This window comes from Piliocolobus tephrosceles, chromosome 6, assembly GCF_002776525.5.
Source record: "Piliocolobus tephrosceles isolate RC106 chromosome 6, ASM277652v3, whole genome shotgun sequence".
NCBI classification, from domain to species: Eukaryota; Metazoa; Chordata; class Mammalia; order Primates; family Cercopithecidae; genus Piliocolobus; species Piliocolobus tephrosceles.
The window spans coordinates 5,758,466-5,770,562 of NC_045439.1; the positions used below are offsets into that span (position 1 = coordinate 5,758,466).

A 12,097-nucleotide genomic window follows, 5' to 3' on the forward strand; every position below is an offset into this window, starting at 1 on the left:
CCTCTGCTTAGAGCTTAGATGGGTAGCTTGCTCAGCCCAGGCCCTGAGACTGAGTGAATGCTCTCCCTGGAGGATGAAATGAGAAGTAAGACATTGTCATTTAACCACAAGAGAGAGCCCGCAGAGGTTTGGGATACCCAGGAAGAGCTGGCACCTCTCACTTCAGTGGGAGCGTCGGGAATCTGGGCCCAAATCCATTCCCGCGAGTCTGGCCTTCTGTACATTTCCCAGAAATTCTCACTGTTTATACTGAGGGGCCTCCCTGGAGCAGAAGTCATTCAAATCCTGTTTTCAGCTGTAAGTCACTTCCTGTCTAGCTTAGGGCAAAGGCATCTCAGAGCATTGAATGTATGGCCACGTGGCCGCCCCAGAGATCCAAGCAAAACTGTCTGGTTGCCCAGCCTGAGCTGTTCCTGAAAGGCTTGAGTGTGTAATCCCAGACTCCTGCTTTGGAGTTATACAGAGGGCCCTCCCGTAAACCCTGAACAGCAGGCATGACCCAGGCCCAGACTTAGGGCTGGTTTCCACAGCTCATATTGGGGCCCTAATTTGTAGAAATCTGAGTGGACCTAGGCTGAAGATCCCCACTGAGGAGGTCAGGAAGTGGCCAGGGAACCTTATATAAGCTTCCCTCTCCCACCAGGCTGTGCAGGAGGCTAGGGTGAGGGTGGTGGCAGGACGTAGAGGGAGGAAGACGAGGGGAGAAGGGGAAGGGGCCAAGGTCACCAGCACTCCCTAGTGAGACCTCTCCAACTCCCATCTCGGTAACTGCTTCCCTGGCAGGGATTTCCACAGGCCTCCCATCCTGTGCTAAGGGGAAGAGCATGTCCACCTGGAATGGGAAGGTGCCCTCCTGCCCATCCCAGGGCCACAGAAATGTGGGCCAGGAAGGGGAAGAAGGCAGGCGCTAGCTCCATCTCCCCCATCCCAATCATAGCATCTCAAATTATACACGTAGCATCATGGGGCTTGTTTAGAACATAAGGTAGTGCTTCCTGGAGGGAAAGGCTTGAAATAAGCAACCCCAAATGAACAAGGCAAAGATGTAACAAGGGCCTGAAACCTGGTGGCCGTGCTGACTCTGCGTGTGCCATGTCCTCCCTGGTGAGTGATTGGGCCAGGAGAAATGGGGGTTCTAGGCCTATGGGTCAGAAATCCCAATGAGAAACTATTTTGGCTCCAAGGAGCCCCTAGCCACACAGCTCCAGGAACCTGGGAGACGCAGGACAGCCCGTGGTCACTCCTCCTGGCTGCATCCCAAGTCCTTGTGTATTCTGTGAATTAGGAGCTTGGAGGCACAAGAACTGTGTGAGGGTATGTGTTTGACCAGAAGGCAGGAAGGAAGCAGCTTAGCCTACAACTTTTCTGGAGCACCTCCTGGGCCACCCTCTGCTTTGCAGCTTAGATCTCTGGGGAAGGGGGCTGGGGCGCTCGGCAGAAACCATCACTCATTTGCATATGATGAAGTCTATGCCACGCCTGGGTCCTGAACCCGGGGGAAGGCAATGAACGGAAGAAACAGGGTTTGAATGATTTCTAGGAATGCTTTGTGCCTAGTCGAGATGGCCTCATCCCCATAGGCCACATTCCTGGCAGGCTGGGGTAGGGGTCCCTGGGCCAGAGATCTGAGATCAGCCTGGCCAGCAAGCCTCCAAGTAAAAGTTTCTGCTGAACAGAGCACAGAAGCCGAGCTGTGTTCCCTTAGATCAAGATATTCACATTTGAACTCATGTTCCCTTTAAATAAAGTGGAAACTCCCCATCCCTCCCACTCTACACCAAGACTCAAATCCCCCCAGCAAGACTGTGTGCGGAGGCTGTGTTTGCTTTAGGCCCCCAGCTCAGGCAACTTCAGTTTTGTGACTCCCTAGCACCTCTCACGCCCATCCTACAGCCCCGGGGTGGCTCAGGAGCCACCTGGTCCGAGGAGTGGCTGAATTGGGAGAGACCATATCAAAATATTCCGGCGGAACTTCTGTTAGTTCCTTAAGATACCATTAGAAGGCCACGCCATCCCACGAAGCTTCTCTCATCAACTTTACACTATGTCTGCAGTCTAACTAGGTGTGACTTCTCAGTTGGCATTCTGGCAATATGTACCCAGCATTTCAATGCACATGAGTCTCAGCCCAGCCATTCACTCCTAGAAATTGTTCCTACAGAAATACTTGCACAGCGCAAAGAGACGCAGAGTGACAAGGACATCCAGCACGGCGTTATCAGTCTGCAAACGGAGCACAGCACTTAGCATGCACTTAGTATGCACCAGGCAGGGTTTGAAGAGCTTTTTATACTTATTAATAGCTCATTTAATCTTCACCCAAGAGGTAGGTACTTGACCATGCCTGCTTTACAGATGAGGAAACTGAGGCACAGATCTACCCAGCAAGAAGCAGGCCTGGCATCTGTGCCAAGAAGCATCTCCCTGCTGAATTGGATTCACAATCCTTCCATTCCCTTTGCCCGCTGGGAGGGCAGGGACATTGGAAACTTCAGGTCCAGTGAACTCAGTTGAACCAAGTTCTTGGCCACACAGATAACAGAGAACCCCAAAGGAAGCTGGGGTGTCATCTGCGCACAGTCTCCCCATCGGAAAGTTAGCATTCTCCCTTCAGTTGTGAGAAGGCTCATAAGCACCGCCCCCGCCACCGCCCCAACACACACACATATACACACTTGGCTCAGGAAAGGGGCGTCACGGTACCCTAGCTGCTCTCTGGTGTACACGGCTCAATGCAGAAATCACAGTTCGACTTGACTCTCCACAGAGGAGCTGGGTCTTGGGGCCTCTCAGTTTCCCTAACTCGGGAGAAAGGCTTGTGGCAGCTTCCATTCAAACTCTTCAGCAAACACCCAGGAGGAGCATGCCATTTTCCGGACCCGCTGCCACAGGAATCATGGTGGGACACCGCAAATCACAGCCCAAAGATCATCAACATCAGCCCCACAGTGAGGGCCACAGTGAGGGCCACCGGGTGCCTGTGCATCACCAACCACGGGACCTCAGGGCCATGGGGCAGCAACAGTGAATTCTGCTGAGCCACAGCAGAGCAGACTGGCAGGCCCCGGTGCACCGGCCGCAGTCCACCGCTGGCTTGAAATCACTGATAGGGAACCTAAAGCATTCTTCGATCCTATTTGCAAAGCTACCAAGCAGCCCAGTCACACATCTGTGCATCCCCAAGTCCCCTTTTCATTTGCTCAAAGGGTACATGTGGCTGGCAAGAAGTGCTCGAGAGGCTTCAGGCAGTGCTGGAGTGGATTCTGCAGGTGCCAAGCCTCCTCAAGACCCAGAGGTCCTAAAGCCCAGTCTCCAGTCTCAGAGTCAGAGGATGGAGATGGACAGGCCTTCAGTCTCAGCCCTCCCCCAAAGCAGAGTCATCTGCAAACTCGCAAGACTGGGAAGGGAACTGAAAACTCCAGTGCTCGAGAATCCTTCCCCTTCTTAAAGGAACAAATCAACTCCAACTGGGAATGGCCAGGGAGACGAATTCCACCTTCCTTAGGGGAGTTTGCTTCCATCCACGGCCTGGGCTGAGCAGATTCCACTCCTCATCCCAGGCTGTGTGGGAGAGCCCACGATAGGCTTGGAGCTCAGCAGTCGGTGTTGCCTCCTGGGGCCTGGGAAGGGCCAGCTCTCCATCCAGTGGACATCAGGGCTCTTTAGGGCTCCCCATGCTACTAGTTCGGGACTCCTCTTAAAATTTATTATTTTTATCCCCAAATCCTGCCCAACAGAGCTTCCGTCCTCCACTTTTACAGATGCCTCAAGGGAGGTTCACAGAGGACCAGAGACTTGCCCCAGCTCTCTATGGGAGCACTGAGATAGTGCCAATCTCTGACCATCCAGGTCATTCTCCTCCTTCCCCTGCCCCAAAGGAAGTGACCGACTTGAGACATTGAGAGGACAAGTAGGTCCAGCACTAGGGCCCTGCCATGCCAGGTCCTGTAGAGTCATCTCCCTCCTGCCATCGCTGGCAACAGATCAAATGTTAAAGGTCAAAAGGAAAAGACTCCCTCAGGGCTAACCACTCAGATACTTCCTTTTCTTCCTTCAAACAAAAGACAAGATCCACCCTTATTGACACAAACAAGATGACAAAGAGCCCAGGGAAGGTAGGGCAAGTCAAGAGCAGAGGAGAGTTCTTCAAGCTACGACTTCTTCCCTGAGATAGACACCACTTTCCCAAAAACCTCATCCCACTGAGACAGTCGCTTCAGGGGCCACAGAACCAAGGGGCCCTCTGCCCAGTGAGCTCAGGTCTTCCCAGCCTCTTCTGTCTCCTGACAGCCTTGCTGCTCTCCCTTTTGGAAAAGCAAAATCCACAGCTCTGTCCAACAGCGGGAAACAAGAATAACTCATTCTCCTCCTCAGACAACACAGGCCTTGAGCCCCTGCACCTTTTGATCCAGGAAACAATCAAGATCTATCTCATGGCGATGGAGCTGCTCCAGACAGAAGTGTGCATGTGCATTATACACGTGAGTGTGCGTGTGGCCACGGCGTGCTCCTGTGTGTTGGAATGAAAATGAGGCTGGGGCTGCAGTTCATGATAGCTCAGGGTTGCGCCTGCAGAAGTACCACACCCACCTAGGCCTCAATGATAGGACCCCCAGTCTTCACCACCTCTGCTCAAACAGCTCAGAGAGAGCAGAAGCGGACCTGGGACTGGGAGGTGCCGCGCTTCCCACTTCTGACTCCACCATCCCCCACCATTGGCCTCCAGCAGGGATTCCTTGAGTTCTGGCTAATTCACTGTAACCAGGAGCTTTGGGGGAGGGTTGCCTAAGCATCAAGATTCCATTTCTCTTGAAATGTAGAGTTTCAGATGGGGGAGGTGCAGGACACAAGCCTGGAGCAATTTGGCAGCAGCTTTCCTCCAAACGGGCAAGCAGGAAGTTGCCTGAGGACCGTAGATAACCTGTGGTCTGAGAATCACCAAGACCCATGAAATCACAAACCATGGCGAATTGTGGTGAATCACAGCAAACTGCACTGCTGAGAACTGCATTTCAGCAAAAGAGAGCCAGGAAGCCTAGAAAGCAAGTCCACTGTGACCAGTTACAGTACCACGGGATTACGGGTTCAGCAGACCGCGGGCAACTGGCGAACCACTCACAATTGGCAAATCACCGGCAATTAGCAAGCCGCGGGCAACTGTGAACCTCGGGCAACTGTGAGCCACGGGCAGGTGGTGAGCCACGGGCAACTGGCAAGCCGCGGGCAATCGGCAAGCCGCGGGCAACTAACTGGCAAGCCGTGGGCAAGTGGTGAGCCATGGGCAACTGGCAAGCCACGGGTAACAGGCAAGCCCCAGCCCAATGAGCGAAGTCATTTCTCACAGATCCACAAACTCTTAGCAATTCCAGCCTGGGATTGACCAGGCTGAACTGGTAAACAATGACCCAGTTCGCAAGATGGGGCGCCCACCCTCTACTTGGGGAAGCAGAGCAGCTAGCAGTCTTGGGGTGAAGCTAAAGGTGTCAAATCTCAGAGACCCCAAAATTCTCAGATCCCAAATAACTCAGACCCAAACCTAAAACAGGTTTCATTCTCAGGGAAGATCAAGCCAGCTGCCAGGTGCATTTGCCGGCCTCCTCGGGTGACAGTTATTTGCATAACAAGCAGCGCCAGGTGGGGGTAGCCCCATCCCTGATGTTCAAGAGTGTTCAATTTGATTTTTTCCTTCTTTTCTTTCTTTTTTTTTTAAATTTAGTCTTTTAAACTCTACCCTATCTTACTCTTCTTAAAAAACAGGGTGTCCAGGCCAGGCGCAGTGGCTCACGCCTGTAATCCCAGCACTTTGGGAGGCTAATGTGGGTGAATCACGAGGTCAGGAGATTGAGACCATCCTGGCTAACATGGTGAAACCCCATCTCTACTAAAAATTAGCCGGGTATGGTGGCGGGTGCCTGTAGTCCCAGCTACTCAGGAGGCTGAGGCAGGAGAATGGCATGAACCCAGGAGGTGGAGCTTGTAGTGAGCTGAGATCCGGCCACTGCATTCCAGCCTGGGCGACAGAGACTCCATCTGAAGAAAACAAAACAAAACAGGGTGTCCCTAGGCAGGCTGTAAGGAACAGAATTTACAGAATTCATCTTGGGGTGGCAAGGAAGATGGTTGTTGCTTTTCCTATCCTGCCTCATCCCACACGAGATGGCCTCAGAGTGGACACAAGACATTAAGGAGCTACCCGGGCAAAGTTCACCTGGTTTGCCTCTCCGCCCAACACATGAAGAAAAGCTAGTGTAGTGTGGTCGCCCAAGCCCCAGCTGCAGATCAGGGACTTTGTAGTTCTAAAGGGGAATGGGTACCAAAACGCTTATACAATTCGTAGTGTTTTCAGTAACTATATCATGAAATTCATTCCATTTATTCAGTACAACAATGCTAGGAAATGGGTCTTCCGTTCTCCAGTTTTACAGAACAGCAGACTGGCTGGCACCTCTCGCTCACTGAGCAGGTCAGGGTTGCAAAAACCATCAAGGAAAAGAACTGGGGTCACGGGTGGGCTATTGACAAGAGAACTGGGTCTTTGGGACCCTCAGAACGGTTTCCCTAAGCCAGGATGAAGGTCTGGGGCAATTCCTACTGCAGAATTTCAGCAAATACTCGAAAGGGTGCAAAAAGTTACCCGGGGATTAGTGGTAGGCATTATTTCACACAGATACCCAGCAATGATAACCTGTGGGAATCTCAGAGACGCATTAAGTTGCAAACCAGGGTGAAGTGTGGTGAACCACAGTGAACGACAGTGCAGAGAACTGCCTGTGGCAAAGAAGGGCCAGGAAGCCTAGCGGGTCAGGGCAGCTCAGATCCTTTGTAGCAAATTAAAGTGTATCAGTGAACCGCGGGCAAATGGCGAACCGCGGGCTACCGGGAACCCGGTTCAGTGGTAGGACTATGTGCTCTCTTGTCCAAGGAGTAGTTAGCATCTTGGCATGAAGCTGCAGATGCCAAATCTCCTCAAATACCCCAAAACTCAATTCCTTGGTCCCCAGAGATGAAAAGAAGAGAGCAGGACAGCAAGTCTCCGTCAGAGCGGAGGGGGCCAGGAGAGCGCTTTGCGAGCCCCAAAGCGCAGGCTTCAGGAAGATAAAGACATTTGCAAAACAGTAAGAGGAGTGGGACTCCTCCTCTGAAATTCGGTGGGCTTTTTAGCATTCCTCTTCTTAAAGGAACATCCCCTGCAGGCTTTAAAGAGCTGCTGAAATTTACCAAGGTCATCCCAGGGAAGGGTTGTTGTTGCTGTTCTAGTCCTCTCATTCCAGGTAGGAGATGCACAGAGCAAACCCTTTCTGGTGACACCAGTCCCCTAGATCAGGGGAACAGCCACACACCACTCCAAGGGTCAGAGATGAATGAACGCCTGAAAATTCATGGTGAACTGAGGGCACAAACCACAGTCTGAGCCAGACATGGTGGCTCGCACCTGTGATCCCAGCTACTCGAAAGGCTGACACAGAAGGATCCCATGAGGCCAGGAGTTCAAGGCCAGCCTCAGCAACATTATAAGACCCCCATCTGGGAAAAAAAAAAGGCAGCAGCAAAACACAGTCTGGCAGCAGTGGAGCAGGGAGAAAAGAAGAACCCAGGAAATGTCATTGTACCCACACGGTTACAGTGTTCCGGACCGCGGACCACTGGCGAACCACGCGCCACTGGCGAACCACGCGCCACTGGTGAATCATGGTAGGAGGAAAATAGCCTCTCACCGACCTGAAAACTTTGTGATCCCCTATTTAGGATCTGGGGCATGAAATCCTCACTTCCTAGTCACCTAGTAGCCAGTAGCCCAATCCTGCTCCTGGGCTCAGCGCTGTTGGAGGTCTTAAGGGGCCCTGCAAATGTCAAATTACATCACAAATGCGGAACTCGATTCTACAGTCCCTAGGGCCAAAAACACAAAAGAGGAGTGTACTCTTCCCCAGGGGAGGAGTCCATTCTCATTCCATAGGGGCGCTTTGCCAGTTCCAGTGCTCAGGCCCCCAGCTGACAGAGCTATTTGCGAGGCAGCAGGAGAGCAGAAGGTAATTCCTTGGGCTGTTGATCTTCTCCAACCCTGTGGGGCTTCCCTTCTTAAAGGAGCCGAATATCTCCAGACAGGCTCTCAAGGGTGGTTCGAGATTGAAATTTGCCAAGTTCAAAGTGGGAGCAAGTACTAAGCATATTTATCTTGTTCTTGCCCAGGGCCTGAAGGGCAAAGATCTCTGGGGTCGTGGAGGAATGTTTCCCTAAGTGTGGGCAAAGTTTGCCAGCAATCCCAATCCCCATTCCCAGCCAGTAAGCAAATGAATGAAACACAATGTAGCTCCTAGGATGTTGATGCCAGCACTATAAGTGGCACGGGTACCCTCCTGCAGTCAACAGATGCAGAGAGTCAAGGCACATGGCCACTCGAGATCACTGAGTACCAAAGCCCTGCCAGGCATGGGAACCAGGAGACCACAACACCATGAATAGTGGCGAGAAGCAAGCATGCCAGTGACCGGTGGGCCGAGTGAGCCCAGCACTCCACAGCATGTTACAGGGCAAACCGCAACACTGCAGGTTGGGTCTCTGCCCTCTATCTCAGCAGCCTTAGGGTGACCCTAAAGTCTGACTCCACAGTCCCCAGGGTTGCACTTAAGAAGGGGTTGGGGCTGGGCAGGCCTCCCGTCGTGATCACCTACCTTCTCAACCCCACCACCTTGGGACGTTTTCTAGCTAGCACGACCAGGTTAGAGGGGTGGAAAATGAATTCTGCTTGTTTCTCTTCATCTTTTTTTTTTTTTCTGAGACGAAGTTTTGCTCTTGTTGCCCAGGCTGGAGTGCAATGGCACGATCTCGACTCACCGCAACCTCCGCCTCCCGGGTTCAAGTGATTCTCCTGTCTCAGCCTCCCGAGTAGCTGGGATTATAGGCATGCACCACCACGCTCAGCTAATTTTGTATTTTTAGTAGAGATGGGGTTTCTCCATGTTGGTCAGGCTAGTCTCAAACGCCCAACTTCAAGTGATTCGCCCCCCTCAGCCTCACAAAGTGATGGGATTACAGGCATGAACCACCGCAGCCGATCTTCTCTTCTTTTATTATTATTATTATTATTTTATTTTTGAGACAGAGTCTCACTCTGTCGCTCAGGCTGGAGTGCAGTGGTGCCATCTCAGCTCACTGCTGCCTCCTCCTCCCCGGTTTGAGCGATTCTTTTGCCTCAGCCCCCCAAGTAGCTGGGATTACAAGTGCCTGTCATCATGCCCAGCTAATTCTTGTATTTTTTGGTAGAGACGGGGTTTCACCATTTAGCCAGGCTGGTCTTAAACTCCTGACCTCAGGTGATCCACCTGCCTCGGCCTCCTGAAGTGCTGGGATTACAAGCGTGAGCCACCGCGCTCAGCCTAATTTTTGTAGAAATGGGGGTTCCGCCATGTTGGTCAGGCTGGTCTTGAACTCCTGACCTCCAGGTGATCCACCCGCCTCAGCCTCCCGAAGTGCTGGGATTACAGGCATGAGCCAGCACTCCCAGCCAGTGCTTCTCTCCTTAAAGCAACAGCCAGGAGCCACTCCTCACACCAAAGACCACCACCCCCAGGGCAGTTTGTTTCCATTCACTTCCTGCTAAGCCAGCACCACCCCTGCCCCAGGCTGGGAGAGGAGCTCAGAGGATTGCGTAGCTCAGGCTGGGAGCTGGGCCGGCTCAACACTGTCTCCTGGGGGCTGGGGAGGCATCCACCCAACTCTACTGTGAGGATTGCTCTTCAGGGACCCCCAGGTTGCCAGATCGTTGCCAGCTCTTTAATTCGCTGAGATCTCAGGGGGAATTGACCTGACATTTATTTCGCTGCATCCTCACATGAGTCCCTGGAGATGTATTTTTTTTATTCTCCAATATTATAGGTGACTAACTAGAAAAGCTGCCGGGTACGGTGGCTCTGGCATGGTGGCTCACACCTGTAATCCCAGCACTTTGGGAGGCCGAGGCAGGAGGATCACCTGAGGTCAGGAGTTTGAGACCAGCCTGGCCAACATGGTGAAACCCTGTCTCTACTAAAATACAAAAAATAGGCATGTGGTGGCACATGCCTGTGATCCCAGCTACTTCGGAGGCTGAAGCGGGAGAATCACTTGAACCTGGGAGGCGAAGGTTGCAGTCAACCGAGATTGCGCCACTGCCCTCCAGCCTGGGTGACAAAGCGAGACTCAGTCTCAAAAAAGAAAAGAAAAGAAGTGAAGTCACTTGACTTCTTCCACTGTCAGCGCTAAGCTTAGATCCCAGTCCTGTGACAGTCCCAGTCCTCTGTGTGCTGCTGAAAAGGCAACTTTTGGGACGCAAAATCCCCCATCACAGAACCGTGGAGACAGGGCTGGGGAGGGCAGCTGCGAGGAGCTTCTCAACATTTGACGTGGAGGTTGCGGGCTCAGGGACCACAAGCCCTTGCTGGAGAAAGGAGTTTGGGGGCAGGGGCTTGGCAGATCCAGAGCACTTAAATATTCTAGAACTTGCCCCGGAAACTTCTTGATGACTGAAAATTCAACTCAGAGACTTAAGTGTGCCATTAGGATGCAGGCAGGGTCTCCCTGAAGGATTTGGTAAGGGATTCTGACACGTGGAAGATGCCAGGAGCCAGGATTTCATGAGTGACAAACTGAGGGGCCCAACAGCTCCCTGTGGACGACTGAGGGAAAGGGTCCTGGTGGCAGAAGTGCCGTCCTTTTTCGTACACAGCCTCAACGGTCCCCAAAGCCACACTGACGTTCCCTGGAGCCCCATCGCGTGTAATTCTCCCAACAGCCCAATCAGGGAACTGTCATAATATTTTAACCTTTAAGACAATTACAGGAATAATTCTTGTTTCCTGTTAAAAAAAAAAAAAAGAAAGAGAGAGACAAGAAGAAAAGAGGAAACACAAAATAAAAACCAAAGAATGCGATGGTGTGTGACTGTGAGAAGTGTGGTTTCCGAGCCCCTGTCTAAACTCTCTCCCCATTCTGCTTCCCTGGGGCAGCCCTGTCCCAGGCGGCTGGGTTCCTGGTATTTCAGAAGACCGTCCTGGAGGAGAAGGATTCTCCATAGAGCTCAATGTCACCCCTGGAGGGCTGGGAGACATGCTCGGTTTTAAGGTACCCCCAGCTCTAACAGGCCTAGGGGTGTCCTTGTGGCCTGAGGGGAAGACCAGGGAGGATGCGGGCAGATTCACCTTTGTGTCTTGTGAAGCCATCCCTCCCTGACCAGCTCTGTGGAGAAGGTAGATTACAGACAGCATGGAGTAAAAGCTGAACTCCAAAAAGGATTGGGAGCCTTTGCTGACTTTGAGAGATGCACTTTCCTTTGAATGCAAGCTCACCTGGCCTGAAAACCTTCTCTTTTCAAATGCAAAGGGCTGAGATGAATACATGATGAGCCCTCCTGGGTCCAGAACTGGATGGAATGTTCCCCAGAGTGGCGGCCTCTGTCCCACAAAGTCCAGGGAGCAGGTTTGTTGGCTTCCCTTGAACAGAGGAGGTGCTGAAAGGCCGCTGTGTGATGCAGCACGAAGATGCCAGTCCCGGGGACCTGCGTCCCAGCTCTGTTCTTTCTTGTGGGTCACGTGGCATGGACTGGAAGAGGCCTGGAAAAAAAAAAATGAGACTTCATTCACCTTCCTCCCTGGGCGTGCTTCTCACCTCCCACGGGGTCTCCCCTTCACCACCCAACTTCATGTCCCTCCTCATCCCTAGGGCTCCACCGTGGGTAGATGGTCCACGGACGCAAGCAAGACAGCCTCCCCGTCAGGCCCAGGGGCGTGCCTGGCGGCCCCTGCCTTCCAAGGAGGACCAGGAAGCCGTTTATCAGGGAGACCTGCAGAGCGCAGGGCCAAGCTCGGCCCCACAGCTTTCCTTGGGTCCCCAAGGGAAGGTTGGCAGCCATGCCAGGGCCAGCACCCAGGGGTCAGGGAGGGCATGGGAAGCAGGTGGTGGACGCTGGAACACAATGCCTGTCACCACCCAGTGGTGTGGCCCACAGATAGGGCTGGCCAGTGTCCTCAAGACCGGAAGGAGAAGGTAACAGAGGGAACGCTTGTTGGGGCTCTCTCTGTGCAGGGTAGGAGCAGTCCCTGAGGGAGGTGTCAGGGAGAAA

General features: G+C 52.8%; 1 long non-coding RNA gene across 1 annotated transcript in view; it reads right to left on the reverse strand.

The window, feature by feature from the left end:
- LOC111538307 overlaps positions 1-12,097 on the reverse strand; it is a 46,097-nt gene that overhangs the window by 7,649 nt on the left and 26,351 nt on the right. Inside the window, exon 2 of the long non-coding RNA XR_003309640.1 lies at positions 11,325-11,588. This is a non-coding gene — a long non-coding RNA (uncharacterized LOC111538307). The remainder of the gene's footprint in view (positions 1-11,324; positions 11,589-12,097) is intronic.